Source organism: Gigantopelta aegis, chromosome 15 (genome assembly GCF_016097555.1).
Source record: "Gigantopelta aegis isolate Gae_Host chromosome 15, Gae_host_genome, whole genome shotgun sequence".
NCBI classification, from domain to species: Eukaryota; Metazoa; Mollusca; class Gastropoda; order Neomphalida; family Peltospiridae; genus Gigantopelta; species Gigantopelta aegis.
Window position 1 is genome coordinate 45438774 of NC_054713.1, and position 16654 is coordinate 45455427.

General features: G+C 40.1%; 1 protein-coding gene across 2 annotated transcripts in view; it reads right to left on the reverse strand.

Moving 5' to 3' along the window:
• LOC121390171 (mucin-12-like) overlaps nucleotides 1-10470 on the reverse strand; it is an 83352-nt gene extending 72882 nt beyond the window's left edge. For both annotated transcript variants that reach the window (XM_041521923.1, XM_041521922.1), the window contains exon 1: nucleotides 10300-10470. The gene's annotated coding sequence lies outside the window, so the exon portion shown is untranslated. The remainder of the gene's footprint in view (nucleotides 1-10299) is intronic.
• Nucleotides 10471-16654: the final 6184 nt, after the last annotated feature.

Below are 16654 nucleotides of genomic sequence, written 5' to 3' on the forward strand. Positions count from 1 at the left end.
AGGAATAATCACTCTGTATGCATACAAATATATATATATATATGCAGTCGAGACTAGTCTAACGGCCAACTGTATGTAATGGTCACCTGCCCATAACGGCCACCATAAATCCATAAATCCCATAAATTTCCTTCTTTATTTTACCTGTATATAACAGCCACCTGTTTAATGCAGCCAGCAGTCACTATTTATGACCAAAATGAATAGTTGAACCTGCTATAACGGCCACAAAAGTACAATGACCACCATTGTCCCAAATGGACAGTAGAACTTGCCGTAACGGTCACAAGATATACACATGTATTGACCTGTCCCAATCACAATGTAAAGTTATTGTTTTACTTAAGTCGAAACAATGCGTCATTAATCATATTTGCATCTTATTTCTGTACGATATGGTCGGTAATATAATTTGCAAGGTGACTTGTTATTGGTTGAAGTAAGGTTTGCATTGAACTTATATATGTATATTCAACCTATCAACAAGGTGTTGCAAGGTGTGTGATTTCTGCTGGCCATACAGACAATTGCGACAGTATGCCAGGATGCATGTCCAGCCTTTACACCTTGACAAAGTGACCCTTTTCTTAATGTGCATGTAGAATGATTTCTTACCTGCAACCACTTGTGTTATCGTGCACTCATTTAATAGGTAACAGAATGCAGTGGAAAGCAATCAACGATAAATAACTTATGTTATATAGTGTCTTTTAACAAAATGTATTAAATTTGTGCTTTGTATAACATTTTCTTTGAATAACATTTTTATGTAGTAAAAATATGTTTTTCTCTCTATTTTATATTTTTGTGATGACTGTTGATATTTATGCATTCCAGTTTAGTAAAAAAAAAAAATGTATATAGTAAGTTATTTTACATACATTTTCCTTTGCCTGTATAAAACAGCCACCTGTTCATAATGGCCATTTTTGCTAGGTCCCTTGAGTGGCTGTTATATACAGGTTCGACTGATATATATATATATATACACATACAGTCAGACCTCGTTACTACAACATATACACCATCTGACCACAAATTGTCAGGAACAAACAGTACATCAATGTTATTCTGTAGGAACAAACAGTACATCAATGTTATTCTGTAGGAACAAACAGTACATCAATGTTATTCTGTAGGAACAAACAGTACATCAATGTTTATCTGTTTGTTACACTGGAATTCACACTTTCTGACACTGACAGAGCAAATTAGGAGCAAACATGCATCCAACATCTGAAAACACCTGTTTACAACGGCATTACATAATGACATTACATAATCACAGATGCTGTAGCAGGTTGGCAGTACACACAGCCATTTGGCATCCTTGATCTAGTTGCGAGCCGACATTGTCACATGATGTCCAAATTACCGGTGTCGACTATATCTGTAGATGTGTATTGCCTTTGAAAATAAGCCTTTAGTGATTCAATTAAAGAATTAACTTCGACCAATAAAGTCTAGTACTTTACGACATTATGTAAACGAAGTAGGTACCAATTGTAGATGTTTTCAACCAAGGAATGATTAGAATCACAGTGAATGCACCTTGATTAATGATAATATATTTTAAAATGGTATGTGATCGACCCCGTCGGTGGGCTCATTGGGCTATTTCTCATTCTAGCCAGTCGTATATCAAATGCTGTGGCATATGCTGTCTGTGGCATAGTGCATATAAAAGATCCCTTGCTACTAATGAAAAATGTTGAGGTTTTTCTCTCTAAAACAATAATTTAAAATTACAAAATGTTTGACATCCAATAGCTGAGGATTAATAAATCAATACGCTCCAGTGGTGTCGTTAAATAAAACAAATTTTTATAACAGAAATTTTGATATAACTACAATTTCAATATAACGACAAAATATCCCAGGCATGAACAGTCATAGTAACGTGATCTGTGTGTGTGTGTGTATATATATATATATATATGGATATACATTAAACATCAGGTGCATCAGCATGTGTTTGTTGAATGCTGCATATAATAATGACTGCCAGGAAGTGATAGTAACAATATTATTGATTACACACGGACATTCCTAAACCTATTAAGAGAACAAAACATACAGGATTCTGCGTCCATAATGCACGCATACACAAATAGAAAGTGGTGTTTAAAATGTATCAAAATAGATAAAGAGGAAACATTGTGCGTGTGTAGGTGTGCATGAAATAACAGGTTCGATTGATGGCTGTATTTTTATAGTTGTTTAAACCTCTGTTAGGAAGATGATATATTCCATAAAACTACTGCACATTTATTATCAGGAAAGGAATAGTCTTAGGAACATCCGCACACATTTCAAACATTAGCTATTTGATTGTTATTTGCTCTTAAATGGCTTTACACACACGGTCTCGAGAGGAGAAAAACAACAACATCTGTCACATCTAAAGCTTGGTTTTTATTACTGCAATTTATCACACAGAAATGTGCCTTTCCGTATCTGCATTTTCACAAATGGATTTACTGTAAAAAAAAATATATATATTGAAGTGTACTTTTAAGCCACTATAGTAATAATTTTGCGTCTCCACACTGAAAACTTGAGTGCAGAAAAATCACTAACCAATTAACTTTTTCCCCCTATGCACTGAATGTCCCTGTGTGAAAACATGTGTTTGGAAAAGGTAGAGTACAAAAGACCTTTAATATTAATTTCCCTATATGCATAGAGATTACGGTATTATACACCCTCCTGTGTTATACTGATTTTATCACACGATCAGTGTCAGGATTGTTGTACTGCCTGAGCTATCCTTGAAATACTTTCAGCCGGGGAGTGATAGCCAGTGAGAGTGATAGCCAGGGAGTGATAGCCAGCGAGAGTGATGGCTCTGAGAGAGTGATGGCTCTGAGGGAGTGATAACCAGGAAGTGATGGCTCTGAGGGAATGATAGTCAGTGAGAGTGATGGCTCTGAGGGAATGATAGCCAGGAAGTGATGGCTCTGAGGGAGTGATAGTCAGTGAGAGTGATGGCTCTGAGGGAGTGATAGCCAGGAAGTGATGGCTCTGAGGGAGTGATAGTCAGTGAGAGTGATGGCTCTGAGGGAATGATAGCCAGTGAGAGTGATGGCTCTGAGGGAGTGATAGCCAGTGAGAGTGATGGCTCTGAGGGAGTGATAGCCAGGAAGTGATGGCTCTGAGGGAGTGATAGCCAGGAAGTGATGGCTCTGAGGGAGTGATAGTCAGCGAGAGTGATGGCTCTGAGGGAGTGATAGCCAGCGAGAGTGATAGCTAGTGAGAGTGACAGCCAGCGAGAGTGATAGCTAGTGAGAGTGATGGCTAGTGAGAGTGATGGCTCTGAGGGAGTGACAGCCAGTGAGAGTGATAGCTAGTGAGAGTGATAGCTAGTGAGAGTGATGGCTAGTGAGAGTGATAGTTAGTGAGAGTGATAGCTAGTGAGAGTGATAGCCAGCGAGAGTGATAACTAGTGAGAGTGATGGCTCTGAGGGAGTGACAGCCAGTGAGAGTGATAGCTAGTGAGAGTGATGGCTCTGAAGGAGTGATAGCCAGCGAGAGTGATAGCCAGTGAGAGTGATGGCTCTGAGGGAGTGACAGCCAGCGAGAGTGATAGCTAGTGAGAGTGATAGCTAGTGAGAGTGATGGCTCTGAGGGAGTGACAGCCAGCGAGAGTGATAGCCAGCGAGAGTGATAGCTAGTGAGAGTGATGGCTCTGAAGGAGTGATAGCCAGCGAGAGTGATAGCCAGTGAGAGTGATGGCTCTGAGGGAGTGACAGCCAGCGAGAGTGATAGCTAGTGAGAGTGATGGCTCTGAGGGAGTGATAGCTAGTGAGAGTGATGGCTCTGAGGGAGTGATAGCCAGCGAGAGTGATAGCCAGTGAGAGTGATGGCTCTGAGGGAGTGACAGCCAGCGAGAGTGATAGCTAGTGAGAGTGATAGCTAGTGAGAGTGATAGCTAGTGAGAGTGATGGCTCTGAGGGAGTGACAGCCAGCGAGAGTGATAGCTAGTGAGAGTGATGGCTCTGAGGGAGTGATAGCTAGTGAGAGTGATGGCTCTGAGGGAGTGATAGCTAGTGAGAGTGATGGCTCTGAGGGAGTGATAGTCAGTGAGAGTGATGGCTCTGAGGGAGTGATAGTCAGTAAGAGTGATGGCTCTGAGGGAGTGATAGCCAGCGAGAGTGATAGCTAGTGAGAGTGATGGCTCTGAGGGAGTGACAGCCAGCGAGAGTGATGGCTCTGAAGGAGTGACAGCCAGCGAGAGTGATAGCCAGCGAGAGTGATAGCCAGCGAGAGTGATGGCTCTGAGGGAGTGACAGCCAGCGAGAGTGATAGCCAGCGAGAGTGATAGCCAGTGCGAGTGATGGCTCTGAGGGAGTGATAGCTAGTGAGAGTGATGGCTCTGAGGGAGTGATAGCTAGTGAGAGTGATGGCTCTGAGGGAGTGATAGCTAGTGAGAGTGATGGCTCTGAGGGAGTGATAGCCAGCGAGAGTGATGGCTCTGAGGGAGTGATAGCTAGTGAGAGTGATGGCTCTGAGGGAGTGATAGCCAGCGAGAGTGATGGCTCTGAGGGAGTGATAGCTAGTGAGAGTGATGGCTCTGAGGGAGTGATAGTCAGTGCAAGTGATGGCTCTGAGGGAGTGATAGCCAGCAAGAGTGATGGCTCTGAGGGAGTGATAGCTAGTGAGAGTGATGGCTCTGAGGGAGTGATAGCCAGCGAGAGTGATGGCTCTGAGGGAGTGATAGCTAGTGAGAGTGATGGCTCTGAGGGAGTGATAGCCAGCGAGAGTGATGGCTCTGAGGGAGTGATAGCTAGTGAGAGTGATGGCTCTGAGGGAGTGATAGTCAGTGCAAGTGATGGCTCTGAGGGAGTGATAGCCAGCAAGAGTGATGGCTCTGAGGGAGTGATAGCCAGCGAGTGATGGCTCTGAGGGAGTGATAGCCAGCGAGAGTGATGGCTCTGATGGAGTGATAGCCAGTAAGAGTGATGGCCAGAGAGTGATCACTCTGAGGGAGGTCTGTAGTTTAAAATGTGCTGAGGTGTCGTTAAACAAACATTCCTTACCTTTCCTTTCAGAAATATTCAAATGTATTTAATTTGTTTTGTTTAACAACGCCACTAGAACAATTGGTTTATTAATCATTAGCTATTGGATGTCAAACATATGGCCATTTTGACACAGTCATAGAAAGGAAACCTGCTACATTTTTCCATTAGTAGCAAGGGATCTTTTATATGCACCATCCCACAGACAAGCTAGCACATACCACAGCCTTTGATATACCAGTCATGGTGCACTGGCTGGAACGAGAAATAGCCCTATGGGCCCACTGATGGGAATCGATCCCAGACCACTTGTACTGTCTGACACTGTGATGTCTGGTTTAGTAGTGTTTCACTGTATGTATACCTGTGTTCAATAAGTAACACTTCACTTGTACTGCCTGACACTGTGATGTCTGGTTTAGATTTGTTTCACTGTATGTATGTATACCTGTGTTCAATCAGTAGCACTTCACTTGTACTGTCTGACACTGTGATGTCTGGTTTAGATGTGTTTCACTGTATGTATGTATACCTGTGTTCAATAAGTAACACTTCACTTGTACTGTCTGACACTGTGATGTCTGGTTTAGATGTGTTTCACTGTGTGTGTACCCGTGTTCAATAAGTAACACTTCACTTGTACTGTCTGACACTGTGAAGTCTGGTTTAGATGTGTTTCACTGTATGTATACCCGTGTTCAATAAGTAACACTTCACTTGTACTGTCTGACACTGTGAAGTCTGGTTTAGATGTGTTTCACTGTGTGTGTACCTGTGTTCAATAAGTAACACTTCACTTGTACTGTCTGACACTGTGAAGTCTGGTTTAGATGTGTTTCACTGTGTGTGTACCTGTGTTCAATAAGTAACACTTCACTTGTACTGTCTGACACTGTGATGTCTGGTTTAGATTTGTTTCACTGTATGTATGTATACCTGTGTTCAATAAGTAGCACTTCACTTGTACTGTCTGACACTGTGATGTCTGGTTTAGATGTGTTTCACTGTATGTATACCTGTGTTCAATAAGTAACACTTCACTTGTACTGTCTGACACTGTGATGTCTGGTTTAGATGTGTTTCACTGTATGTATGTATGTATGCATACCTGTGTTCAATAAGTAACACTTCACTTGTACTGTCTGACATTGTGATGTCTGGTTTAGATATGTTTCACTGTATGTATGTATACCTGTGTTCAGTAAGTAACACTTCACTTGTACTGTCTGACACTGTGATGTCTGGTTTAGATGTGTTTCACTGTATGTATACCTGTGTTCAATAAGTAACACTTCACTTGTACTGTCTGACACTGTGATGTCTGGTTTAGATGTGTTTCACTGCATGTATACCGGTGTTCAATAAGTAACACTTCACTTGTACTGTCTGACACTGTGATGTCTGGTTTAGATTTGTTTCACTGTATGTATGTATACCTGTGTTCATTAAGTAGCACTTCACTTGTACTGTCTGACACTGTGATGTCTGGTTTAGATGTGTTTCACTGCATGTATACCTGTGTTCAATAAGTAGCACTTCACTTGTACTGTCTGACACTGTGATGTCTGGTTTAGATGTGTTTCACTGCATGTATACCTGTGTTCAATAAGTAACACTTCACTTGTACTGTCTGACACTGTGATGTCTGGTTTAGATGTGTTTCACTGTATGTATGTATGTATGCATACCTGTGTTCAATAAGTAACACTTCACTTGTACTGTCTGACATTGTGATGTCTGGTTTAGATATGTTTCACTGTATGTATGTATACCTGTGTTCAGTAAGTAACACTTCACTTGTACTGTCTGAAACTGTGAAGTCTGGTTTAGATGTGTTTCACTGTGTGTATGTATATCTGTGTTTAACAAGTAACACTTCACTTGTACTGTCTGACACTGTGATGCCCCAGATGTTCATGGTTTACAACAGACTGAAAATTGTGTTAAAATGGCAGATTTAAAGAACGTTTTACAAATTACTCTTGTCATGCACCAGAAGCCACTGTAGTGCTGTAATTTGATGGTGTAGACAACCGGTTAATAATTAAAACTAGTGGTTGTTTTCATGCCTTCTGATCATGTAATTCCACATAGGGACATATACATCAATTACCAATGAAGTATACTGAGACGAAGAAAGAAAGATAATACTTAAAGGGACATACCCTAGTTTTTAAACACTACGGTATATTGGTTTTACTATTAGAGCTGTTTTTGATAACTGAAATCATATTATGGTTTAGATTATCAGTTTCCATACATTCAAAGTGTGTTTTTTCATCATGGTGTTTGCAATTTCTCATTTCTCATATTTTTAAAACCGCACATGCATCTGAAAAGTAACAGTTATGGAGTCGAGTTTTAGTCTATTTTTAGAGGGTATTTTACCATTTCAAAATCACAGACTCATGTTTCACTCAGTTGTAACTTTATCCAAATGTGTTACAGGTTTGTAGATTAACTAAACTTAGTGTTAATTTTTACGGGTGAAACTAGGGTCTGTCCCTTTAATTGGTATGCTAATACAACTAACACATACAAGTATAGCATCACTGGATTTGGTCTCTCAATAATTGGTATGCTAATACAACTAACACATACAAGTATAGCATCACTGGATTTGGTCTCTCAATAATTGGTATGCTAATACAACTAACACATACAAGTATAGCATCACTGGATTTGGTCTCTCAATAATTGGTATGCTAATACAACTAACACATACAAGTATAGCATCACTGGATTTGGTCTCTCAATAATTGGTATGCTAATACAACTAACACATACAAGTATAGCATCACTGGATTTGGTCTCTCAATAATTGGTATGCTAATACAACTAACACATACAAGTATAGCATCACTGGATTTGGTCTCTCAATAATTGGTATGCTAATACAACTAACACATACAAGTATAGCATCACTGGATTTGGTCTCTCAATAATTGTATTCTAATACAACTAACACATACAAGTATAGCATCACTGGATGTCTCTCAATAATTGGTATGCTAATACAACTAACACATACAAGTATAGCATCACTGGTCTCTCAATAATTGGGTCTCTCACTGGATAATTGGTATGCTAATACAACTAACACATACAAGTATAGCATCACTGGATTTGGTCTCTCAATAATTGGTATGCTAATACAACTAACACATACAAGTATAGCATCACTGGATTTGGTCTCTCAATAATTGGTATGCTAATACAACTAACACATACAAGTATAGCATCACTGGATTTGGTCTCTCAATAATTGGTATGCTAATACAACTAACACATACAAGTATAGCATCACTGGATTTGGTCTCTCAATAATTGGTATGCTAATACAACTAACACATACAAGTATAGCATCACTGGATTTGGTCTCTCAATAATTGGTATGCTAATACAACTAACACATACAAGTATAGCATCACTGGATTTGGTCTCTCAATAATTGGTGGTCTCTCAATACATGCTAATACAACTAACACATACAAGTATAGCATCACTGGATTTGGTCTCTCAATAATTGGTATGCTAATACAACTAACACATACAAGTATAGCATCACTGGATTTGGTCTCTCAATAATTGGTATGCTAATACAACTAACACATACAAGTATAGCATCACTGGATTTGGTCTCTCAATAATTGGTATGCTAATACAACTAACACATACAAGTATAGCATCACTGGATTTGGTCTCTCAATAATTGGTATTCTAATACAACTAACACATACAAGTATAGCATCACTGGATTTGGTCTCTCAATAATTGGTATGCTAATACAACTAACACATACAAGTATAGCATCACTGGATTTGGTCTCTCAATAATTTTGTGTGTATGAAAAAATATACATTAGGAAAGAAAATGAAAATTGCAAACTCTAGGATGACAAAAAACACATCTATCTTTAGGCATTGGAAGGAAGGAATGTTTTATTTAACGATGCACTCAACACATTTTAAATATACTTGTATGGTTAAGGACCACACAGATACTGAGAAAGGAAACCCATTTCTGCGACACAATTAGCTACTCTTTTCAATTAACAGCAAAGGATCTTTTATAGACAGACAGGATAGTACATATCATGGCTTTTGTTACCCCAGTTGTGGATCACTGGCTGCAATAAGAAATAGCTCAATGGGTCCAGCTGTGGATTGATCTCAGACCGATGGGCACTGGAAGAAGATGAATGCTTGTTAAACTTTATGGAGTATGGAGGTGGGACGTAGTCTAGTGGTAAAGCACTTCCTTGATGCATGTATGGTTTGGAATCAATCCCCATTGGTAGGTACCGGCCTCGGTGGCGTCGTGGCAGGCCATCGGTCTACAGGCTGGTAGGTACTGGGTTCGGATCCCAGTCAAGGCATGGGATTTTTAATCCAGATACCGACTCCAAACCCTGAGCAAGTGCTCCGCAAGGCTCAATGGGTAGGTGTAAACCACTTGCACCGACCAGTGATCCATAATTGGTTCAACAAAGGCCATAGTTTGTGCCATCCTGCCTGTGGGAAGCGCAAATAAAAGATCCCTTGCTGCTAATCGGAAGAGTAGCCCATGTAGTGGCGACAGCGGGTTTCCTCTTAAAATCTGTGTGGTCCGTAACCGTATGTCTGACGCCATATAACCGTAAATAAAATGTGTCGAGTGCGTCATTAAATATATAATATTTCTTCTTTCCAACCTTATTCACACCTATAGTTCTAAGTAAGATCATGAATAAATGTCCTTTAAAATATTTACTTACATTTTTAAAAATTAGTCATGTTTTTAAAAAAAATTAATTCCATTTATATAGAAATAATAAAATATGATATCTACTTTTTGTGTCGTCGATCATGCTAATAACAGCATGATAAGTATGTCTTTATTCTAGCTTGATACATCTGTCATCAAACTGAAATCCCCTTTGACAGCAAATGTATTGGACTATTATGATTAATTCTTACATATACAACCCAACAAACCCGACAAAGTTCACAAATAATGAACCATAAATATTCATATTGTTTATTGAAAATTAATTGAAGATGATATATCCCCTTCCCCTCTCCTTGCTCAGTTAATATATTTATAACCAATCCACTCCCTTTTCGCTGGAATCTTATGCATATGATATAAATGATATGATGCACATATAACCTAACATACATGGACAAAATTTACAAATAATCCATAAATAATCAAAGTTTATGGAAAAGTTGTTGCAGCAAATTGGTGAAACTAATTAGACAAGTAAATGGATTATAAAAACTCATCAAAGACTTACTGGAGTTGATGGTTTCCTGCAGCGCACAGTAATCACGGGAAGCCGAGTAAATCCTCGTAATTGTTGGAGACCCAGGAGAGAGAGAGTGAGACAGAGCAAGCGTCAGTATCTTCTGACAATGATTTTCTCCACTCTCCACTCACTTTCTTCTCTTGTTCCATTACCAGAGATCCACATGTGATGTGGCCATCTGTGCCAAGACACACATAGACTTGCACAAGTCTCTTCTACACACACACACACAGAGGACATTGTCATAGAGCCATCTGTGCCAAGACACACATAGACTTACACAAGTCTCTTCTATACACACTTGACATTGTCATAGAGCCATCTGTGCCAGACACACATAGACTTGCACAAGTCTCTTCTATACACGCTTGACATTGTCATAGAGCCATCTGTGCCAAGACACACATAGACTTGCACAAGTCTCTTCTACACACACACACACATTGTCATAGAGCCATCTGTGCCAAGACACACATAGACTTGCACAAGTCTCCTCTATACACACTTGACATTGTCATAAAGCCATCTGTACCAAGACACACATAGACTTGCACAAGTCTCTTCTATAACGCTTGACATTGTCATAGAGCCATCTGTGCCAAGACACATATAGACTTGCACAAGTCTCTTCTATACACACTTGACATTGTCATAGAGCCATCTGTGCCAAGAAACACATAGACTTGCACAAGTCTCCTCTATACACACTTGACATTGGCATAGAGCCATCTGTGCCAAGACACACATAGACTTGCACAAGTCTCTTCTATAACACTTGACATTGTCATAGAGCCATCTGTGCCAAGACACACATAGACTTGCACAAGTCTCTTCTACACACACACACACATTGTCATAGAGCCATCTGTGCCAAGACACACATAGACTTGCACAAGTCTCTTCTATACACACTTGACATTGTCATAGAGCCATCTGTGCCAAGACACACATAGACTTGCACAAGTCTCCTCTATACACACTTGACATTGTCATAGAGCCATCTGTGCCAAGACACATAGACTTCCACAAGTCTCCTCTATACACACTTGACATTGTCATAGAGCCATCTGTGCCAAGACACACATAGACTTCCACAAGTCTCCTCTATACACACTTGACATTGTCATAGAGCCATCTGTGCCAAGACACACATAGACTGGCACAAGTCTCCTCTATACACACTTGACATTGTCATAGAGCCATCTGTGCCAAGACACACATAGACTTGCACAAGTCGCCTCTACACATATGACATTGTCATAGAGCCATCTGTGCCAAGACACACATAGACTTGCACGTCTCTTCTACACACACACACACACAGGACATTGTCATAGAGCCATCTGTGCCAAGACACACATAGACTTGCACAAGTCTCTTCTGTACACACTTGACATTGTCATAGAGCCATCTGTGCCAAGACATACAAAGACTTAAACAAGTCTCTTCTATACACACATGACATTGTCATAGAGCCATCTGTGCCAAGACACACATAGACTTGCACAAGTCTCTTCTATACACACATGACATTGTCATAGAGCCATCTGTGCCAAGACACACATAGACTCGCACAAGTCTCTTCTATACACACATGGCATTGTCATAGAGCCATCTGTGTCAAGACACACATAGATTTGCACATGTCTCTTCTACACACACGACATTGTCATAGACAACTGTGCCAAGACACACATAGACTTGCACACATCTCTTTTACATTGTCATAGAGACATTTATGCCAAGACACACATACTCTAGACTTGCACAAGTCTCTTCTGGACACACAACACTGTGATAGAGCCATCTGTGCCAAGACACACACAGACTTGCACAAATCTCTTCTGCACACACAACATTGTCATAGAGCCATCTGTGCCAAGACACACATAGACTTGCACAAGTCTCTTCTGCACACACAACATTGTCATAGAGCTATCTGTGCCAAGACACACATAGACTAGCACAAGTCTCTTCTGCACACACATTGTCATAGAGCCATCTGTGCCAAGACACACATAGACTTGCATAAGTCTCTTCTACACACATGGCATTGTCATCTATAGAGCCATCTGTGCCAAAACATACCAAGTCCCTTCCACCAGTCCAGAATGTTGCGCCCGGGGCAACGGCCCTAGTAGCCCCGCCCATGCTACACCACTGCATATAACACAGCCTTTGATATACCAGTCGTGTTGTAGGATCGAATCACCTTGGTGGACCCATTCGTTCATTGGGTTTCTTCTGTCCCAACCACAACTGGTATATCAAAGGTCATGGTATGTGCTATCCTGTCTGTAGGAAAGTGCATATAAAAGATCCCTTGCTGCTAATGAAAAAATGTAGCAGGTTTCCTCAAAGACTACATATCAGGATGTTTAACATCTAATAGCCGATGATTAATAAATCAATGTCCTCTAGTGATGTGATTACTGAAAGCAAACTTTAACTTGTTATATGTCACAGACGAACTTGTGTCAAGATATAGCACAAGTCTTTCTCCATGTGGTGAGGCAATCTGTGCTGAAACATACCTAGACTTGCACAAGTCTTTCTCCATGTGGTGAGGCAATCTGTGCTAAAACATACCTAGACTTGCACAAGTCTTTCTCCATGTGGTGAGGCAATCTGTGCTAAAACATACCTAGACTTGCACAAGCCTTTCTCTATGTGGTAGGGCAATCTGTGACAAAACATACCTAGACTTGCACATGTCTCTTCTATATGGAAATGTTTTCTTTTCTTTTTCTATTTGAATGAAAATTGCAAGTTTATGCACTGCAAATATTTTTAGACAACTAGTCTGTATTAAGTAAAAAGCAAATATTAAAACTGACATATGATCCTTGACCTGGTCTATTGTGTTTTTTAAAATATAATTTTTTTACTTTTCAAAGAAAAATATAAAAATATACATTACATATGTCATTTGAGATAGAGAGTATTATAATTATGTCAAAGTTTGATTTTTTTTTTTTACAAATGCTTACATCATACGTGTCGGAAGCTGCTGCCCCCCCCCCCCCCTTCCAACTCAGAAGCTGGAGGGGCCAGGGTTTGTCTTGCCCACCCCACCCCTAGTTGAAAGCCAATCTAAATATTGATTTGAATGAATATTTGGGTTGTGTTTTTCAACTCCTGACAATTCACAAGAAATTCCAGGGTTTCTGCCAGAGGGTAAAACGTGTATAGCGCCATACAAAAATTTTGTTACAGAATTTTTTTTTTTTTAAGTTCCTCTCTTGACAAAAGGGGCAGGACATAGTACAGCGCTAGCTCAATGCAAGGTCTATGTGAGATTCATCCACGTCGGTGGCCCCATTGTGCTATTTCTCTTTCCAGCCAGTGCACACGACTGGTATATCAAAGGACATGGTATGTACTTACCCTTCTGTGGGATGGTGCATATAAAAGATCCCTTGCTGCTAATCAAAAAGAATAGCCCATGAAGTGGCAACAGCGGGTTTCCTCTCTCAATATCTGTTTGGTCCTTAACCATATGTCTGATGCCATATAGCAGTAAACAAAAATGTGTTGAGTGTGTCGTTAAATAAAACATTTCTTTCTTTCTCTTAAGAAAATGAATTACTCTCATCATTACTGTATTATTTTCTTAACCCTAACCCTAACCGTAACCCATTTTCTTTCTGGAGGAGGTCCCCTATCTATACCCTCTGTTGACTGTGGTTGCATTCAATTCCATAGCGCCATACCCAAAAATTTATTTCTGGTAGAAACACTGAGAATATAGCCCCTAATTCTTATGTTATTAGAAACAACTGACTCCCATAACCACTCCCTCTGCACACATAGTGGGTGGATGGTGGTTGGGGGGGGGGGGGGGGAGTTGGACATTCTCCCCTGAATACATTAAAACAAAACATTTTCGTGTAGCAAGGTGTCTGCACACAGGCCTAAAATAGTTTACTCTGTTTGTTGAAAAACATAACTATTTTAGCTCTTACAATCCTCAGGATGATGGAAAACATATGGGACGTGCACAGTAATACAATATTATTTGTTATTATTAGTGTAAGAGCAACACACACCTGGTGGATGAAAACACATCCAAGTCAGACATCTTTAATTTCACAACTGTAGGCTATGAACTGAAAACAGCTAATCACCATTAGTGGTTTGTTTGGCAGCTAGAGCTTTCTGCGGAGACAACAATTGGTGCGTTTTTAATATCATTTAACTTGACATGTGAACGGGGAGATGCGTATTGACAGGTTTCTTCATCAACACTAATAACTGTAATGAAACTTGTGATGACTAAGGACAACAGTTAATAACGTTTACAGCTGGCTGCAGAAATCCAATATAGAAACACACTTATTGCATAATGACTGGAGCACTGTACAATCACAATACTATTTACACACCAGCATTACAATCAGACATAAGGAATATATTAAACTATGGCTATTTTGATATATGTAGAGAGAGAGAGAGGGAGAGGGAGGGAGGGAGAGGGAGGGAGAGGGAGGGAGAGAGAGAGAGAGAGAGAGAGAGAGAGAGAGAGAGAGAGAGAGAGAGAGAGAGAGAGAGAGAGAGAGAGAGAGAGAGAGAGAGAGAGACAGGCAGAGACAGAGGCAGAGAGAATGAGTGACAATGAGTGTCTCAGAGAGACACAGACAGAGAGAGACAGAGACAGAGGCAGAGAGAATGAGTGAGAATGAGTGTCTCAGAGAGACAGAGAGATAAACACAAAATGAGTAAGACAGACTCAGTAAAGTTTGTTTTATTTAACGACGCCACTGGAGCACATTGATTTTTTATCTTATCATCGGCTATTGGACATCAAACATATGGTCATTCTGACACTGTGTTTTAGAGAAAACCCGCTGTCGCCACATAGGCTACTCTTTTTACGACAGGCAGCAAGGGATCTTTTATTTGCGCTTCCCACAGACAGGATAGCACAAACCATAGCCTTTGTTGAACCAGTTATGGATCACTGGTCGGTGCAAGTGGTTTACACCTACCCATTGAGCCTTGCGGAGCACTCACTCAGGGTTTGGAGTCGGTATCTGGATTAAAAATCCCATGCCTCGACTGGGATCCGAACCCAGTACCTACCAGCCTGTAGACCGATGGCCTGCCACGACGCCACCGAGGCCGGTCAGACAGACTCTGAGACAGGGACCTAGAGAGAGGGACAGAAAAAAAAAGAGAGAGGGACAGCGAGACACAGACAGAAAGAGTGGAGGCAGTATAGAAAGAGAGAGACAGAAGAAAAAGGTTTTGTTTAACGACACTACTAGAGCACATTGATTTATTAATCATTGGCTATTGATATGATAATTTTGACATATAGTCTTAGAAAAAACCCTGCAACTTTTTTCCATTAGTAGCATAGCCAGAGTGTACACACAAAATGAAAGGGGGGAACTAGGGGGGGGGGGGCACTCAGTGACAAGCAGCAAGGCTGTTTATATGTATTTCCCAGAGGCAGGACAGTATACAGACCTACCGTGGCCTTTGATCTGTGTCCATATAGAAGGCAATTGATACGGGAAATATGACCAGTTACATATCACACATGTATTGGCCATTTGTTTCAAGTGTTAATCCCATTTAGTGTTCTCATTCCAGCCAAAAGTCATGGTATGTACTATCCTGTCTGGGAATGTGTATATAAAAGATCCCTTATTGCTATAATTAAAAAGAGTAGCCAATGGCATTAGTGACAGCGGGTTTCCTATCTAATTATATCTGTGGTCCTTAACCATATGTCCAATGCTATATATAAAATGTGTGGAATGTGTCCTTAAATAAAACATTTCAACCTTCCTTACCGTTTAGTGGCTATCTCATTTCAACCTTCCTTACCGTTTAGTGGCTATCTCATTTCAACCTTCCTTACCGTTTAGTGGCTATCTCATTTTTAAACAATAATTTCATATTTTGTATGCATTTTTAAAGATTATTTTCATACATTTCATAAGTGCCTTAAAGGGATAGACCCTAGTTTCAACCCGTGAAAATTATCATTAAGTTTAGTTAAAGGGACAACAAACCCTAGTTTCAACCCGTGAAAATTATCATTAAGTTTAGTTAAAGGGACAGACCCTAGTTTCAACCCGTGAAAATTATCATTAAGTTTAGTTAATCTACAAACCTGTAACACATTTGGATAAATTTACAACTGAGTGAAACATGAGTCTGTGACTTTGAAATGGTGAAATACCCTCTAAAAATAGACTAAAACTCCAACTCGAATAACTGTTACTTCTCAGACACACGTGCATTTAAAAATCATATGAGAAATGTATTTTGTGATAATAAAAACAGCAAGATCACCAAAAACACTTCAAATGTACGGAAATGGATAAACTAA